General features: G+C 36.0%; 1 protein-coding gene across 2 annotated transcripts in view; it reads left to right on the top strand.

Annotated features, from left to right (window-relative positions):
- The first annotated feature begins 13315 nt into the window (after positions 1-13315).
- The window catches only part of LOC148674905 (adhesion G protein-coupled receptor F3-like), a 40811-nt gene continuing 37328 nt past the window's right edge, over positions 13316-16798 (top strand). For both annotated transcript variants that reach the window (XM_088625662.1, XM_088625661.1), the window contains exon 1: positions 13316-13498. The gene's annotated coding sequence lies outside the window, so the exon portion shown is untranslated. The remainder of the gene's footprint in view (positions 13499-16798) is intronic.

Raw genomic sequence — 16798 nt, 5'->3', positions numbered from 1 at the left:
ATCTCAACCCCTCTACCAGACAGGCCATGGAAAAGACTCGCTATTGACCTGTGTGAACACAACAAACACACTTACCTTCTCCAAGTTCTTAGAGGTACTTCACAAGCCAGTAACTACGGCCTCACAGGTTGTCTTAAAGTTAAAGGCAGTTTTTTGCAAGATTTGGCTGCCCAGATGAGGTTGTTTCTGACAATGAGCCTCAATTTGTGAGTGGGGAGTTCAAAGAGTTTGCAAGAGAGTTTGACTTTCAGCACATCACTTCCAGTCCACAAAATGCTCAAGGGAATGGGAATGCTGAGAGGGGAGATCATGTCGCAAGGAGAATTCTAAAGCAAAAAGATCCTCTAGTCGCTCTCATGTGCTACCGGTCGACACCTTGTATCACAACAGGTGTAAGTCCAGCTGAGCTCCTCATGGGTCGGAAGATTATGACACTTCCAACACTTGAGACAAACCCTCAGCCCCGATGGCTAAATCTGAAAGATGTCAAGAGTAAGGATGCAATGGAAAAGCAGAAACAAGCTTTCTACTCTAATCCTCGCCACGGAGCAAAACCCCTACCAATGCTGCAGCCAGGTGATGTTGTCCTCACAAAGTTGGACCATCAGAAAGCTTGGGGAACACCTGCTGTTTTCATGGGAGTGCATTGCTCCACGGTCTTGTGTCATTGAAACACACCAGGGAGAAACACTTCAACACAACCGTCACCACCTGCAGCATGTCCCTATCCCAGCAGGAGGCACATAACCTCTGGTTTCCGATGGACAGCAACATAGTGCTGTTACACAGCAGCCTGAACTTGCAGTAACCACTGACACTGCCACCCCTTCTTCCAGTGTCAGATCCCCAGAGATTCAAATGGGACTGTTAATTACCCGGTCTGGCAGACCTGTGGACAGGTTTAATCTGTGAAGAAACACAAATATTCACACTGCTAGGAGTGTCAACATTATTTAGTGATTGGGACACAGACCGCGTGTTTGGGCAGGGGGAGGTAAATTGGTCAACAGTTAAGACGAGAAATGTCGTTTTGTGACTAAAGTGTTCTGAATGTTAATTAACGTTGGGGCAATATGCTTTTGTTTTGTTGTTTATAAGAAGGGAGAAAACAAAACTGACAGGAGGAGATGTCATATAATGGGCATTATATGTAAACTGAATATGCCTTTAAGAGAGCTGTGTTACGGCAATAATTGCTGTATCCTGTGACATGTTCGAACATAATGGTTTACAGCACAGAGACGAGCAACCGGTTGAATGCTATGTTAAATTGTAAAAAAGGCTCCCGCAGTAAAGGTTAGTTTGGCTATAAACATGGGTAGATATTTATTCATACTTCTTCACCGCTTTTTACACTGACCAGGCTCACACCTGCTGAGCTTCAGTAAGCTGCAGGTTGTGAGTTGCAAGGTGATATTGCTGCTGGATATGTATAGACAAAATATATAGATTCTGTGTACATGTGACAATGACATCTACAAGAAACACTAACCTTTATTTTTTAATGTGTTCCCAGTTGTGGGCAATTCTTGCAACAGAGCTCTCACCTTGCTGTGAAACACCTTTTCAGTCAACTGCCGTTTGAAAAGAGTGACATTAGAGCAGAGCATTTGTAACATTCCTGCCACCCCCCCACAAAAAAAAAACTGTCCTCTCCACATATTGTGGGGCACTCGCTATCTTCTTCCAGTTCTTTCCTAAACCTTTCATATTTCTCAACAGAAGCTGCATTCCCTTTTCTGTCTAGGCTTATCTGAAAAGAAATGGAAATTATTATTATTGATAATAATCAATGCAGGAAATGTGTTAAGATATTTTTTTGTAAACCTGGGCGTTGTCCTTGTATTTTTACACTCTTATATACATTTTTAAATATACAGTATTTTCAAAATGCCACTCACCTCGCTGTCTACGTTTGCATTGGTTGTACAGAAATGATGGCAAAGAGGCGATTAATCCAATGAAATGGTAGACTGGGCAGAGACTTTTGTGATTGCGTCACCAGTAAATGTCCATGGCGGATGGAAGAGAGGAGGGAGAGGGCAGGGAGCAGGGTGCATGGAGTTCTGTAGGACGGAGGAGAATATGGACGTTGTACTACATACAAATGTGCTGCACTCGCTTGGATGATGTGATTTTTTACCAATTTTAGCTTTAGGGAAGCTACAAATGTACGCTCCCCACCAGCTACGAAAGTTAACATCAATCACAGATAAATCAGGTATAAAACTGGCTATGATCGCACAAAGGCATAGATTTGATTTAAGGATTACAACTCTTTGCGACTTCCGACGGCGTTTTCAACTGTATTATGTCACGGTCCCTGTTCTGCCTTGCTGTGGTGATGTCTTGCAGGTCCCTCCTAGTTCTGGTAGCTTCACAGTCTGTTGTTGTGTGTCGTCACTCCCGTCTGGAAGGATCTCACATGGGATTATTTTTAAAAGTTAAAATAAACAACAGAATAAAAAAAAAACAGAAATAACATGGTAAGGCTTCCAAAACCCCATGAAGCTGGTCCCAGAAGTATTCACAAATCTGGAGTACAGCAAGCTGGTAGCTATGGATCTAACTAGCCGCCTCGTATGTGTTGTGTTCTCCCATTTACTATTTTTACATATACAGTACTACATCACATTTAAACATGACACAACATAATGATTTCTAACATTACAATTACAATACACTTAATTCCCAACAGACATTTTTAACCTAGCGGCTTTACACATTTATTTTATAGAGTTGAATATATGTGTCTGCCAACTGCATCCCCTAATACACATTTTACAACTTTAAATCAAACATATAAACACATAAACCTTTAAAAACAGAAATGGGACATCTCTAAACATGAAAATACAGACATTTAAAAACTTTGGGTTTACTGGTTTGTCTAAAAAATAGAAAAAAATGGGAGTGTTTCCAGAACTATTCGCATGTCATGAGTACAGCAAGCTGGTGGTAGCGACAATCTAACCACCCACCCCTACGAGGATGTTGCATTTGACTCCTGTGCTACCACCTCATCACCTGGTTACAATAATAAAAACAGTTTGGAAAACTATTTGTGAGTTTATTTAGTACTGTTTCAGGTATGAAATGTATCTGAAGTTGTCTTGAAAAAAGCCTGGAGCTCTCTACACAAATCTGTAGCATTAATGTCTTGAATTTTAATGAGTCAATTAAACCAGTTTTACACGAAATTATTTTATATGTTAATGATAATATGTTGTAATTGTAACGCTACGGGATTCAAGTGGGCGCCCTCGCCTGCTGCCTCACGTCGGTCCCCCACCATCGGGGACTCAAACCCGGGCCTCCAGCGTCACTCAACAGGGACCCAGCCTGTTGAGCTAAAGAGAGATCTCCCCCGAGCCCAGCAGCTGCGGGCCCTGCTATTACAGGGAAGGGAGGTGACGTCACCGCTCTGGTAAGCTGGCTTTTACACACTCAATGGTGGCCATATGCGTTACATAATGTTTTCTTTTGCAAGCTGTGGGTATCGTATAGAGATAATAAAATACTGACTCTAGCTGTTGCTAGAAACAGCAGCATAAATCAGAAAACAGCAGTATCAAGGACAATGAAGTAAAAATTAATTTTGAAACATTATTTTGAGTTCTGATTGGGTGTAACTAATTTTTCATAAGAACTTTTTTTTCTTTTGCTGAATGTGAACTGTCTCTGGATCAAATTCTATCTGAAAGTATTTCTTCAGATAGAGCCTGCAGCTTTTGAACTGCAGAACTGAAGATTCAAGTTGACCCAATGACAGTTTCTCCCTTCTCAGCCACTGAATACCTATGCAACCATTATTATTTTCAGTGAATTATCTATTTATGTTTTTTGCTTTTTGTGTGTGGAGTAGGTTGTTTATATAACAAATATTAATTTCTATATCAAAGTCTGTTGACTGCAACCTTTAAAGGAACAAAAATGAAAATTGTGCAAGTTGCTGTATGTAAAAAAAATATATTTTCTTTTTTATTGTTCATTTCTGTCTATTTAACTTCTTATTAATTTAAAATAGTATATTCCTGAATATTATATGAAATCACAACAAATACAAAACAGATTCTTTGGATACAGTGCACAAAATAAGTCTTTAAAACAGGATTTAGTAGCACTTTTTATGTTAAACAAAAATAAATTTACAATGGAAACACACATCATCCATTGTGCCCTACTAATAAAAACAGAAATGCAAATCATTTCAGATGAAAAATCCCATGTAAATGAGGAAAGGAACAAAAGAAAAGGCTGATCCAGAGAATGCAGAACCAAATAGGGAATCAAAGCAATGAACATTTTACCACATTAAAGAGGTCTCTGTAGGCAATGAGCAAAAAATAAACCTGTAACACTAAGAGAAATGTCTGTTTTTTTACATCACACAATTAAAGTTTGTATGAGCTGTTCTGCTGTATTACATTCTCTTATCTTTGGTTCCCCTTACAATGTGGCTAAAGTCCTTTCATTTTTAAACTAGGATCCTTTTCATTGGTTTAATAGAAGAGCAGATATTGCTGCTGACTGTCAAGATAACAAAAGCTATTCTCAAACATTTATTCAATCATTCTTATGTTGCATATTGATACAGAAAGCCACGGCACAGTTCAGTATAGTTTTGAAAGTAGTTTATTATGAAGGCCCCCGGAGTGCTAAGCATAAACAGCAAAGTATTTGTAAAATATTAGCATATTCAAAACTTAAAAAGAATGCAAATTCCATTAATTGTTTGAATATGTTACACAATACAGGAGTTCTGGACACATAGATTTCTCTCTGCCACAATTTTACAATAATGTTACAGTGGAATGTTTGCAATCTCTTAATGCAAAATGCTTGAAATAAGTCCTTGAACCTGTTGAACAACAAATGTTGCTGTGAGCCAGGTCATGTGAATAAGTGAGTTAAGGTTTCCTCTTCATCAAATGCATGTTGTGCGGTGTGTGAGGTGGTAGTGGGCAATTAATATGCTTTTCATAAACTGCAGGTTTCATAGCAGGAAGTTGATTATTTTTAGGTTTCCCCATGAAAGTATGGCATACTGTATGTGTGACTCATCAGTGATAATGAAATGAACCAAAAACTCATTTAATTTAAAAGCACAACAAATGTCTAAGAGTATCTGTGTATTCTGGTCATCAATATGTGGGTAACCAGCACACTTTGATCCTCCTCACTCATTCGCTCTGAAGAATTTAGTTCAAACAAGAGTCATTTTGCCTGAATATACCACCCTCTTACAACACAAACTGTAACTAAGAATCACAAATCACTTCCTACAACTAAAAATCACACATCTTTCCACAGCTGTTTCATCAGATTCATTATGACATGCTGCAACTTTTTTTGGACCCATATGTATGGAGTCTATCAAGGAGTGAAGGAGCAGAACAGAAGTCCCACATTTCCTATGCTGCAGTCAACTTAGAAATCTTAGAAATCTAAAGTTTTTTTTATTTTACAAAATGTACATGTTAAGTTAATGGAAGAATACTTTATCCCCTTGGTTTCAAAAGCAGACTAAATTAGGAACATTTTATGTTACCTTTCTATGGAAGCCCGTTTCCGCCAGGGAGTAAAAAAAACGCGCTATGGTATCTCGCAATTGCGACTTCATATCTCAGAATTGCAACTTAAAAACTCAGAATTGTGACTTAAAAACTCAGAATTACGACTTAAAAACTCAGAATTGCAACTTCATATCTCAGAATTGCGACTTTATATCTCAGAATTCCGACTTTATAACTCAAAATTCCGACTTTATATCTCACATTTGCGACTTCGAAATAGCCCACATTTCATTGTCTGTCCTTTTGTTATTGTGACGGATTCGGGTTCTAGGGCTTGTGCCCTCGCCGCTCCCACCCTAGTTCGTGCCTCACTGCATTGGCTCAAACCCAGGTCTTGCCAGTTGAGCTATGATAAAATAGAAAGAGCATAAATTTAGGCTGTCCTGAGAAAAATGGCAAGTTTTCATCGCCTTCCATGTTTCAAAATCACCCATCACTGTTTGGTCTCCACTTAGCAGAAATAAATTTAGTTCATTTAGATGTGCTAACATGTCAGTAAGAAGCATCAGTTGTGTAAACCAGTGGTTCTCAAACTTTTTGGACCAAGTACCACCCCTAATCCAACCAAAGCATGTAAGTACCACCTACAAGTCTTCATCTCATAGGAACCCCGGAAATTCTCAATGACCAACGTGAGTACGCGTGCACACACACTCACACATAAATATAATAAATATCATAATAATAAACTTTTTTTTGATATAGCACCTTTAAAGGTGGCTTCTGAAAGCGTTTTACAGAAACAAAAACAGTAACAACAACAAATAAAAATAATAAAAAAGCACCATTTCAGTGAGAGGAGTGAACCTGTTTAGTCGAGCAAAGCAGATGTGAATTAATTTTTCGAGCCTTGATACAATTCACAACAGATTTTAAATCGTCAGGCATTTTCTTGACGGCAAAGGTCTCGCGGTGAATTTTGCAATGCGTCCATTAATTTCTGGAGCAACCTCTCTAATTCTTGCAACTACACCGCTATGTCAGCTTGTCATTGTTCTAGCACCGTCTGTACAAAATCCAACACATTTTATCCAGTCGATGCCATTCTCTTCGATAAATTCAGTCAGAAGCTGAAATATGTGCTCTCCTGTAGTTCCTGTTGGTAGCGGCTTACAGAACAGAAAGTCCTCAAGGGACGTACCCTCAAACTTGTATCTAACGTAGACGAGCAAATTAGCCAAATCGACTACAGACTCATCTAATCGCAGAGAAAAATTGGCTCATCTTAACGCGCTCTATCAACGTACTTTTAATATCATCCGCCATGTCAATAATTCTATGAGTTACTGTGTCTTTCAGGGGGGGCAGCAGGTCGAGCTGTTTAGCAGCTTTTTCTCCACACATAATACGTGTCAGCTCTTTTGCCAACGGTAAATAAGGTTCTTCAAAAATAGTGTGGGGCTTACCTGCTTTAGCAATCCGCAAGCTTGCATGTTTCCGCATTTCCGTTTTTATTTCCGTATGTATTTTAAGTTTTTATTTCATGCGCATAGGAGCGAAACACTCAGTGTATTTTTCTCAAATTAACTTATAACAGTTCTTAAATATTTTTCTGTTATCTATCACGCTTTCCTGTGCTCACAAGATTACCAACATTCGTAGCACGTATTTCTATGCATTCCTGTGTTTACAACATTGGCATTGTTCAAAAATCACGCACATTCTCCTACCTCCCTATTTGCTGGAGATAGCTTTTGTTTTAAATACAGTCGATCACTTGCATCTGTAGCACGCATTCCTATAGAGTGGTATAGAATTACATAGTAGCTCTGTGTCCACTGAAGTATTAGCGCGCACTGTATCATAGTACGTAGGCTGCGTATTCGACACGTATTAAAATAGAAAATATGAAAACCCGTTCCGATTTTTCAGCGCACACAATAAAGTTCCAGGGTCATATGGCGTACTAGCTGGCAGCGCTCTGCGTACCACTGCTGGTATGCGTACCACAGTTTGAGAACCACTGGTATAAACCATTTATCATAATTTAGTCTGGGGTGCTTTTGACCTCAGATAAAAGCTGTCAGTTGCTTCAAGACAGGTCTTCAAGTCCACAATGCATGTCAAAACTTTCCCAAGACATAGTCTGTAAACAAGGACAATATGTCTTTGTATATATGCATAGTTCCTGTCCTCAGGCAGTGTTTGAAACTGCCAAACTCTAAATGCAAGTCAGGTAAAAATTACAGGTAAAAAATCACTACCTTCACAACTTTAGTCATTAGAAAGCTCAGAATTAGAAATCTTGGCACAAAGATTTACCATCGTGTGGCTAATTTCATCCACAATACTTTTTATAAATCCCTTCTGTTTTCAAAGAAGCAGAAGTACTTTCTTAATATTGAATACTGTACATCCCTCCCTGTTCATCTCTCTAAAAGAGCAGAAATATGTTAACATCTAACTTTGCTTTCGTAGAAACTGCCATTTGTTTCTACTTAAGTGTAAAAAAACTTATTCAGGGGCACTCAGTGCAAGCTTTCTTGACACTGTTAAAAGCAATGTACCTGTAGTAAATAAACATTTTTTATATATTTTTTAAATGCCATGGTTTCTTTTTTTGTTTTTCCCATTTTTACACATAAAAGAATATTTTGTAATGACTATTTAAATACCACAATATAATATTTCCCACAGATCTTTGCATAGGGGTGCCGTACAATGGCAGACCCTGTGCTCTGACACCAAGCTTCTCTCCCTGTCTGTGTGTCTGTGTCTCCTTGGAGAATAAGCTGGGGTATGCGAAAAGAAGAATTCCTAATGTAAGAAATTGTATAGGGCTAATAAAGAAACATTATTATTAACATTATTATTATTATTATTATTATTATTATTATTATGATTGCTTGAATATCTGATATACTGTATCTGATCAATACAATATCTTAGTTAAGTAAGTTTCAATCAAACATTATATCCATATACCCAAACCCCACATCTAAACCTGGTCTTAGCCAGATTCCAGTTGAAGAAAAACAAATGTAGATGTTTCAACATCTAAAACACGTTTTCAAAAGTTGGCCCTGGAAGGCAAATACGTATGCAGGTTTTCCTGGTGACTTTTAAGCACCAGCAGCACAAAGAGCTTGTCTAATTGAGCAAATAATGATCTGATTCAGGTTATTTTGGACTGAAATCATGTAAGCACACCATCCTTCCAGAACACGGATTGGTGAGCCCTGGTCTAAAAGATCCCTAAATGTATTTCTGAATTATACTGAGATAATGTTGCATTATATCATTTGAAATTATTTTTTAGCTGTTGCAATAATGAAAAAAAAAAAAATTGGTCTCCATTGGAATATTTATTTACATCTTTCTATTGTAGGTTTGTAAAATATTATTTCAAAAAGGCCTTGATTTGAAACTTACACAGATAACTTCATATTTGTCCTGAAATATAAATTTGGTCATTATATAAAAATAATATTTTGTGCATTTCATAGTACAAACTGTAAGTATAATATTGAAAATATTGAAACTCAAACTTTTAGTCTTGTTAATGCATGCTTCGATGAGTTAAACAAGTTTTCTTGCCACAATTACAAAAGTGTATGTGTTGTTTAAATTAGCTACATTCAAATAAAAGTCTGTTGAACTAAAATAAATGCAAAAGCATCTATTCTTTCATGTTTGTTCATTTGTTAGTCAAATCACAGTATCTGATCAGCAGGGATCAAGTAAACATAATAAAACAAATATCTTTCAAAGACTAAGCAAAAAAAAGTTATTATTTTTGGGATTACTGTTTTTAAACATCTTTGACACTACTTCTGTATTGCAAAAACTTGGCTAATATATACATAATATATTGTTTTTCCTGTTACACTAGATTCAAATCTATTTTCATCTTTTACTTTCACAGTTGTGTTTACATGTGCAGTTTTATGGTTTATGTAACTGTACAGATAGGAAGATGTCTGTAGGTTCATAAAGCTTATTTGCCTTGGAATTATGGGCCCTGAATAAAGTAAGTGAGGAGCTACACTGAAAATAACCACACCCTAACAACAGGGTGGATAATACAAAGATTACAGTTTTTGTAGTACATGAATACCCCAGACAGGGTGGAGATGGTAATCAACAGAATATTTATATGTACACAGAAAACAATGTTTAATTTATTGTTTCCAGCTGTATTATTTTCTACAGATATGCCCTTATAGACTTACTGTATACTGTCCTTGCAATTTAAATTGACTTGTAAAAATGTTTGAAATTCTGTTTTCACTCTATGAGATTTAAAATTGAGCTAAATCTGAAAAAGAAATGCCACAATAATTTTTAGCTATTATTACTAATCCCATGAAACAAGTAATAAGAATAATAACAATGAAAATTGTATGAAAGAATAAACATATAACAACGTTAAAGAATCATGTAAAAGTAGATTGTTGTTTGACATTGTTATGAATTATTCATGCTTTCTAGTATTTGTTTATATTGACTCAATTAAATGCATCTGAAATTCTTAATAAAGTGGATGGTTGTGATAAATAAAAAATGTTTTCTAGAAATCATCTAGAGACAGTGTAATGAAATTCATTTTCCTCTATGTTTATTTACTACAGAAAATGGATTAGAATAGGGTGGCATGGTAGCACAGTGGTTTCTATTGCTGCCTTATGGTGTTGGGGTGCTCACTGGAATTAAAGACAAAGTGTTAAATGTATCAGAATACAAATCAATACTGATAGTATTGCTCTCCTATCCTAACATTCCTCACTTTGCGTCCCTCCCTCCCCCAAATTAACACCCTTGCTGCAGCTCCTTGACTAATTTTACTCAGTCGGCAGAGGGTGGATTATTTCTGTCCTTTCCCCATGCAGTGTTTTGTTCCCTCCACCATGCAAGTGTATGCCAAATTTGTTCCAAATTATCTTTTGCTATATCACGTCATAGGATTTGTCTAATATTGGGTAATAGATTCTCCTTCAGGAAATTGCTTGGATCTTGAGACCTAGAACACTTATCTCATGCACACAATGTGAAATCCCTGCTCTCTTGCATAGAGCAAAAGGTAATGCTATATATCTTGTAAGCCAAAATACATGTATATTTTGCATTTCATATCTGGATGTACTATGCTTCATTTACATAATAACAACAATTCCAGTTGCACCAAACAGGGAAGGTCTTGTTCAGAAGTCGACTTAGACATTCCTGCTTCTGATACCAATTTGCATTTTTCCTATGACATAATCTTCTTGTTAACTACATCTGCCATTTACATAGAAGCATATAATATAACAGCATTATAAAGAATAAATATTAGGTATGGCTTCAGGTATTTTCCTCTGTAGAATGGCAATTACCAGAAAACCTCAAACAGAAAAATGTCTCTCTTTTATTAATATGGCCCACCTTCTTGAGATGTCTCTGCAAAATTATAAGTTTTTTAGTCTAAACCTGTCAAGACAAGTAGTTTCTCTGTGGTTTGATACACAATATGAATTAAAGAGAAGAAAGAACTATTTTAGCAAACACAGCACTTGAAAATAAGTATACATGAATATACAGTGTATTGATGTAAATAATATACAGCAGGTCAACACTAAAGAATCCAAGTCTTACCAGAGCACCTGAGCAAGGGTGATTTGATTATGTGGAAATCTTCTACAATGTTCTTTGTTGTAGAAAAGCAGAGCATGATGTTAGGGGGTTCTTCTAGAGAGGACTGGGTCACAAAACTCCTACTATGAGACACAGGGCTCTTATTTCTGAAGTACTATACCTCCTTGTGCCAACATTTATAGACCAAAATCCATAAGGCCATGCAAATCCACAGTCCTGACACTTGACACAGATCCTGGACAGAACATCAGTAGCCAAAGTATGACTTATCAAATCACACAGAACAGAAAACCAAAACATTTTTTTACTTTTTGTGCATTTCCTAAAGGGGAGCAATGGAGCACATCAAACAACAGATTTGGGTCTAGATGTGGTGACCCATAGAATTAAGATATTAATAGTATGAGAAGCTACAGTATGTAATTTATGAACCTTGTGTGGGTCTCCAGGTGAGGTCCAGTAGCTGAGGTATCCATTGCAGTTGACGAGGTAGAGTGGTCAATTATTCCAGTCATAGTCAAGTCCTGGTAGTACACAAGAAGAGAGGCAAACAAATCCGATAAGGGCGAGGAAAGAGCAAGTAATCCAAAAACCAAAACCAAAGAGTTGATGTTTAGGGAGTCCAAACGAGGAAAAACAGGTAGTAAGGAGGAAAGGATGAGGTGAGCTCAGGAGGCAGAAAAGACCCTAATAAATAGTGAAGGAAGGGGTGTGTAAGGAATATTGGATAAAAATGGGTTAACTAAGACCAGCTGAAGCCATAACAAAAAGCTGTTCTGAGAAAAAAATAACTGGAAGATTTTTTTTTTTAATCAATGAAACATGAATTAAATGTTATAACTAAACCACCTGTTGTAGTTTGTTTACCCCATTTCCACTATGTGTACCTGGTTAATACAAATACATGGTTAGCCACAAATTATTCCAAAAGAATTCTGAAGCCTCAACTAAGCACTTAAGGGTTGTGAATGTCATGGAGTGCTTAAAGCCCACAAACAGGTTTTCTATAGGGAAAATTGATATATTAAGATAGCACATAGTCAATTTCAGTACATAAATGAGTAAGTTACTAAAAGTGTGATTGTAAAAAATGAATACCATTTAAACAGAATCTTTGGCATAAATTTAATTTATAGTTTGTTGAAGGGATATGTAATTCCCAGGTTTATCCAAATATTAAAAATGGAAAACAAAACCCAGAGACTGAAACATATTATTATAATTCAAAAAGCAGTTGCTTAAATAAGGCTATCATATTTAGCTACTTAGCCAAATATCCATAGTGTCTCACTTTTACTACATTATTTCCAAGATAAATGCTCAAACAAACATTTATTTTACAGTAGCAGAAAAGGAAATTTGACCAGGTCTGACCATTGATCAATTGTTTTTATAGTAGGTGAAGGAAAAGAGAATCTCATTCAGAAATGTTTAAAAAAACATGATGGTATTCAATTGAATGCCATGACTTTGCAAATTATCCAGTTTCCGACAGGTCTTTGTGTAAAGAAGGGCCTCCTTTACTCCTTTTTCGTGCGATGTGTACTCCCCATTTGAATATGTACAGTGTGCTTTTGTATGCAGTAAAACTATACTGAGACAAATACTTGGTAGCCGTACATTAAAGACATTATAAATCTAAAATCATTTTAAAGATCACAAAATGATTATTTTGATTGATGCAAAACTGCTTACTTTCTGCAATGAGATACTTTATGGGAATATTTTAGCAGTCTATGATGACAATCACACATTCTGGGAGTGTTTTGGTTGAGGTAGCCATAGTTGTTTTTTTTTCTTGGTTCATAACCAATATAATGGACACTAATAAGAGACATTGACAATCTTCTGTATAAACCATGCACCATGCAATACTCTTTACTCACAGAAGAATAACTTTTTTTTTCCAGAAACCTAATAGAAATTATAAAGTTTCTTACAATTTTGTATGAGGATGATTTGGTGCAGAACATTAAGATCTTATGTGAAATACTGAATAGAAATACATTTGCTATTCAAATAAGAATGGAAAGTAAAAGGTATAGTGATGGATTCCAGTATTTACAGTACTTTACCAGATGGTCAGAGGTGATACTCGCAATGCAAATTTTAGAGCAAGTCTATTGTATTTGTCAGAGAGTCTATTTGCCTCTGGTATTTGTTGAAGCACTTTCAACTTACATATCCACTTTTCCCCCCAAAGAGTCTTCCTGCTTTCCATCCTCTCTTACAGAATTTTAGAAAAGCTCCTACAGTCAATACAGCTTTGGAAGAATGGATTAATTTCCTGTCTTCACTTGCTGAGACCTTATTTTGAGGAACCACATTAATTTTCATTTGGAATAAAGGTCAGTACCTGCTAATTTCATCTTTAAATTTCTAATGTCTAATATTCTAATTTACTGTATTTTACTTACTTTTTATGAGTGAGATCTCCTGCAAATCAAACTGTATATAACTGTTTACACAAGACTACACATCACTTGAACTTGAACTTGAACTTTATTGCCATATGTAACCGGTACTTACTGTACTTACAGAAAGTCTCTCGATTGTAAAACAAGTGTAAAAAACAAGACAAAGTGCAAACAGTGCATCAAGACAATGTACAAACAAACAATAGACAATGTGCAAGTAAACATGTAGACAGTTTGAATGTAAACAATACAGATTGTCTTATTACTCTTCATATAATAAGATTGCTAGCTGTTAGCAAAGCTTATTGTAGAGCTTTAATATGATTTTTACACACAATCTAAAACAACAGTAAGCAAATTAGCTGTTTCCCTAATTAAAAAATCAGATGAACTAAAATTTGCACTGGAACTGTATAAATCTGTTAATGGAACTGTGCCTAATGTACAGTAGCTAAGAATTAAAAGCTAAATAACCTATTTTCATGAACTTCTTAAAATATTAATTTATATGAAACGTGACTATATGAAACATATTTCGTATAACTCATGTTAGGGGGCACATACTGTAATGAAAATGAATCTTTTGAAAGGAATCTATGCTGTTTTCTCTCCTAAATGATTCATTTCAATATAAAATGCAATGGTATATTATTTTACCCAGTGTTATTTGATAAAATGGTATAACAGAAAGTTATTTATACATTTTAACACTACTGTATTCTGATGGGATGCATCTCTTTTAGATAATTCTGAATCAGAAAATCATCATCTGAAAATGGTATGCACAAAAATCTGTACTTGTGGATAGACTGTATACGTATATGAAATAAAATATACTAGCACATATATTAAGCAATCAAGTTCTGCATATATGTTGTCATTGCTGTGGAATACTTAAGTTTTTTCAAAAAATCTAATAAAATTTGAGAAATTTGGTTGACAATCTGAATGTACTTTAAAGTTGGAAATAAAAAATTGTTTATGAGGTAATATGATATTTTCTTAGAAATTGTAATAGGGGGTTTTACCAAGAAATGAGTTTAGCATAGTGCTGCTAAAAATGTGATTTCTTAGTGAAAAGGGGGACCTAGTTTCCCTGGGCTGCATATTTATAGACTCACCTCTTTTACTAATTTTACTCTTTTGAGAGACCACGTAATATGTAATAGTAATAATTATATTATTATATAATGGAATTATATTATTATATTATATCTGGACACTCCACTCAAAGCACTTTACAGGTAATGGGGACTCCCCTCCACCACCACCAATGTGCAGCATCCACCTGGATGATGCGACGGCAGCCATAGTGCGCCAGAACGCTCACCACACATCAGCTATCAGTAGGGAGGAGAGCAGAGTAATGTAGCCAATTCATAGAGGGGGATTATTAGGAGGCCATGATTGGTAAGGGCCAATGGGAAATTTGGCCAGGACGCCAGGGTTACACCCCTACTCTTTTCGAGAAACTCCCTGGGATTTTTAATGACCACAGAGAGTCAGGACCTCGGTTTTACGTCTCATCCGAAGGACGGCACCTGTTTACAGTATAGTGTCCCCGTCACTATACTGGGGCATTAGGACCCACATAGACCGCAGGGTGAGCACCCCCTGCTGGCTCCACTAACACCTCTTCCAGCAGCAACCTTAGTTTTTCCCAGGAGGTCTCCCATCCAGGTACTGACCAGGCTCACACCTGCTTAGCTTCAGTGGGTTCCCAGTTGTGAGTTGCAGGGTGATATGGCTGCTGGCATATAATAAAGTTATTCAGCAGATTACTGCTTCTGATTTGATTGTTTCTGTCTGTGGGAATGTTTTGTTTCTTCACTTAATTTGGATTATAAATCTTAAGCATTTAATGATCAATGCAAAATTACTTTCTTCTGTGTGGTTTGTTTCAGCCATCTCATCACCCCCAACTCATTTTTCAATTTAAAGTTGTTACATAAAAATGTGTAATATTCCTGCTAGATTTCTTCATATTGCTAATCAGATGGAAACATTGTCATTGCTTCTTACATTTTGCCTGTTTTGTCTTTTGAAAATTATTACAAAATCCATAACATTTGAACAGTTGCCATTTATTAGACAGTTTTCATGTGCTGGTAATATTTTCCCAAAATTTTTGGTATTTGTTTTTTTACATTATTTTCTTTACTATAACTTAAGAATAACTAAAGTTAAATGCTTTGAAAAATCAGTAGAAGTCTGGTAAAAACTTACAAACAAAATCCTGCACACTGACCTTACTACCAGTTATTTTTTATATTATTATTTTATATAACAGGTGTAACATCATTTATTTACTATCTTGTCAGATGCTTCTACCAGAAACAAAATATGGCTTGCCTCTCAAAATGTGACTTTGGCAATATCATGTTGATCTGTAGGAATTGTGCAGGGTTATATTGGGTAATACTGGGTAATATTCATTTTCTTAGAAGCTATTTAAACTATCTATATGTCTTTGGATTGTGGGACATAACCGGAGCACCCTGAGAAAACATACAAACTACATGCAGATAGCACCCCAGATCCAGAATTGTACACAGGGCCCCAGCAGTGGGAGGCAGCAATGTTGACCACTGTGCCACTCATACTGTATGTGTTTTATTTATTCAGAAATATATTATTATTGTAAAAGACTTCAATGGCATGAGGATACATCAGTATAGATACAATTTCTCAAATAAAATCATGATCTTTTTTGAGAAGAGAGAGAAGAAAATAAACTGGGCTTCACCACTGGTATTAAAATGAAAATGCTGAAACAACAACAACAGAGAAAACACTATGTTTCGTCTGTGAAGCCTTCTTCAGGTGGCAAGGCTTCACAGCTGAAACGTTGTGTTTTCTCTCTTCTATTTTCAGCATGGAATAAACCTATTACTTGTTCCTTTGCAGACTATGCATGTTGACGCAGCTACCCACCTGCACTACTTAAAATTAAAATAGTTTTATCATAATATAAATTCCAATTATTTCTAATAATATAAAATGCTATTATTTATATGTTCCATATTCCTATACTCCTGTATTATTTCTGTGGTAAACTGTTCCTTATTACCTTCTAACATGGAACTTCTCAACGGCATTGGTGGAATATTCCACTGGTGAAGACTTTGTTAAGAAGATTTTGTGCTTTCATTTTCTTCATAGTTTCATCACATATTCAAAAGTTTATCTAATCAATATTGTATCTTTGACACCTGATTGTCTTAAATTGAC

This window comes from Lepisosteus platostomus, chromosome 3, assembly GCF_059453375.1.
Source record: "Lepisosteus platostomus isolate fLepPlt1 chromosome 3, fLepPlt1.hap1, whole genome shotgun sequence".
Taxonomy (NCBI): domain Eukaryota; kingdom Metazoa; phylum Chordata; class Actinopteri; order Semionotiformes; family Lepisosteidae; genus Lepisosteus; species Lepisosteus platostomus.
Note: the sequence above shows the minus strand (reverse complement) of the source record. Positions and strands in the feature narration are given on the sequence as shown.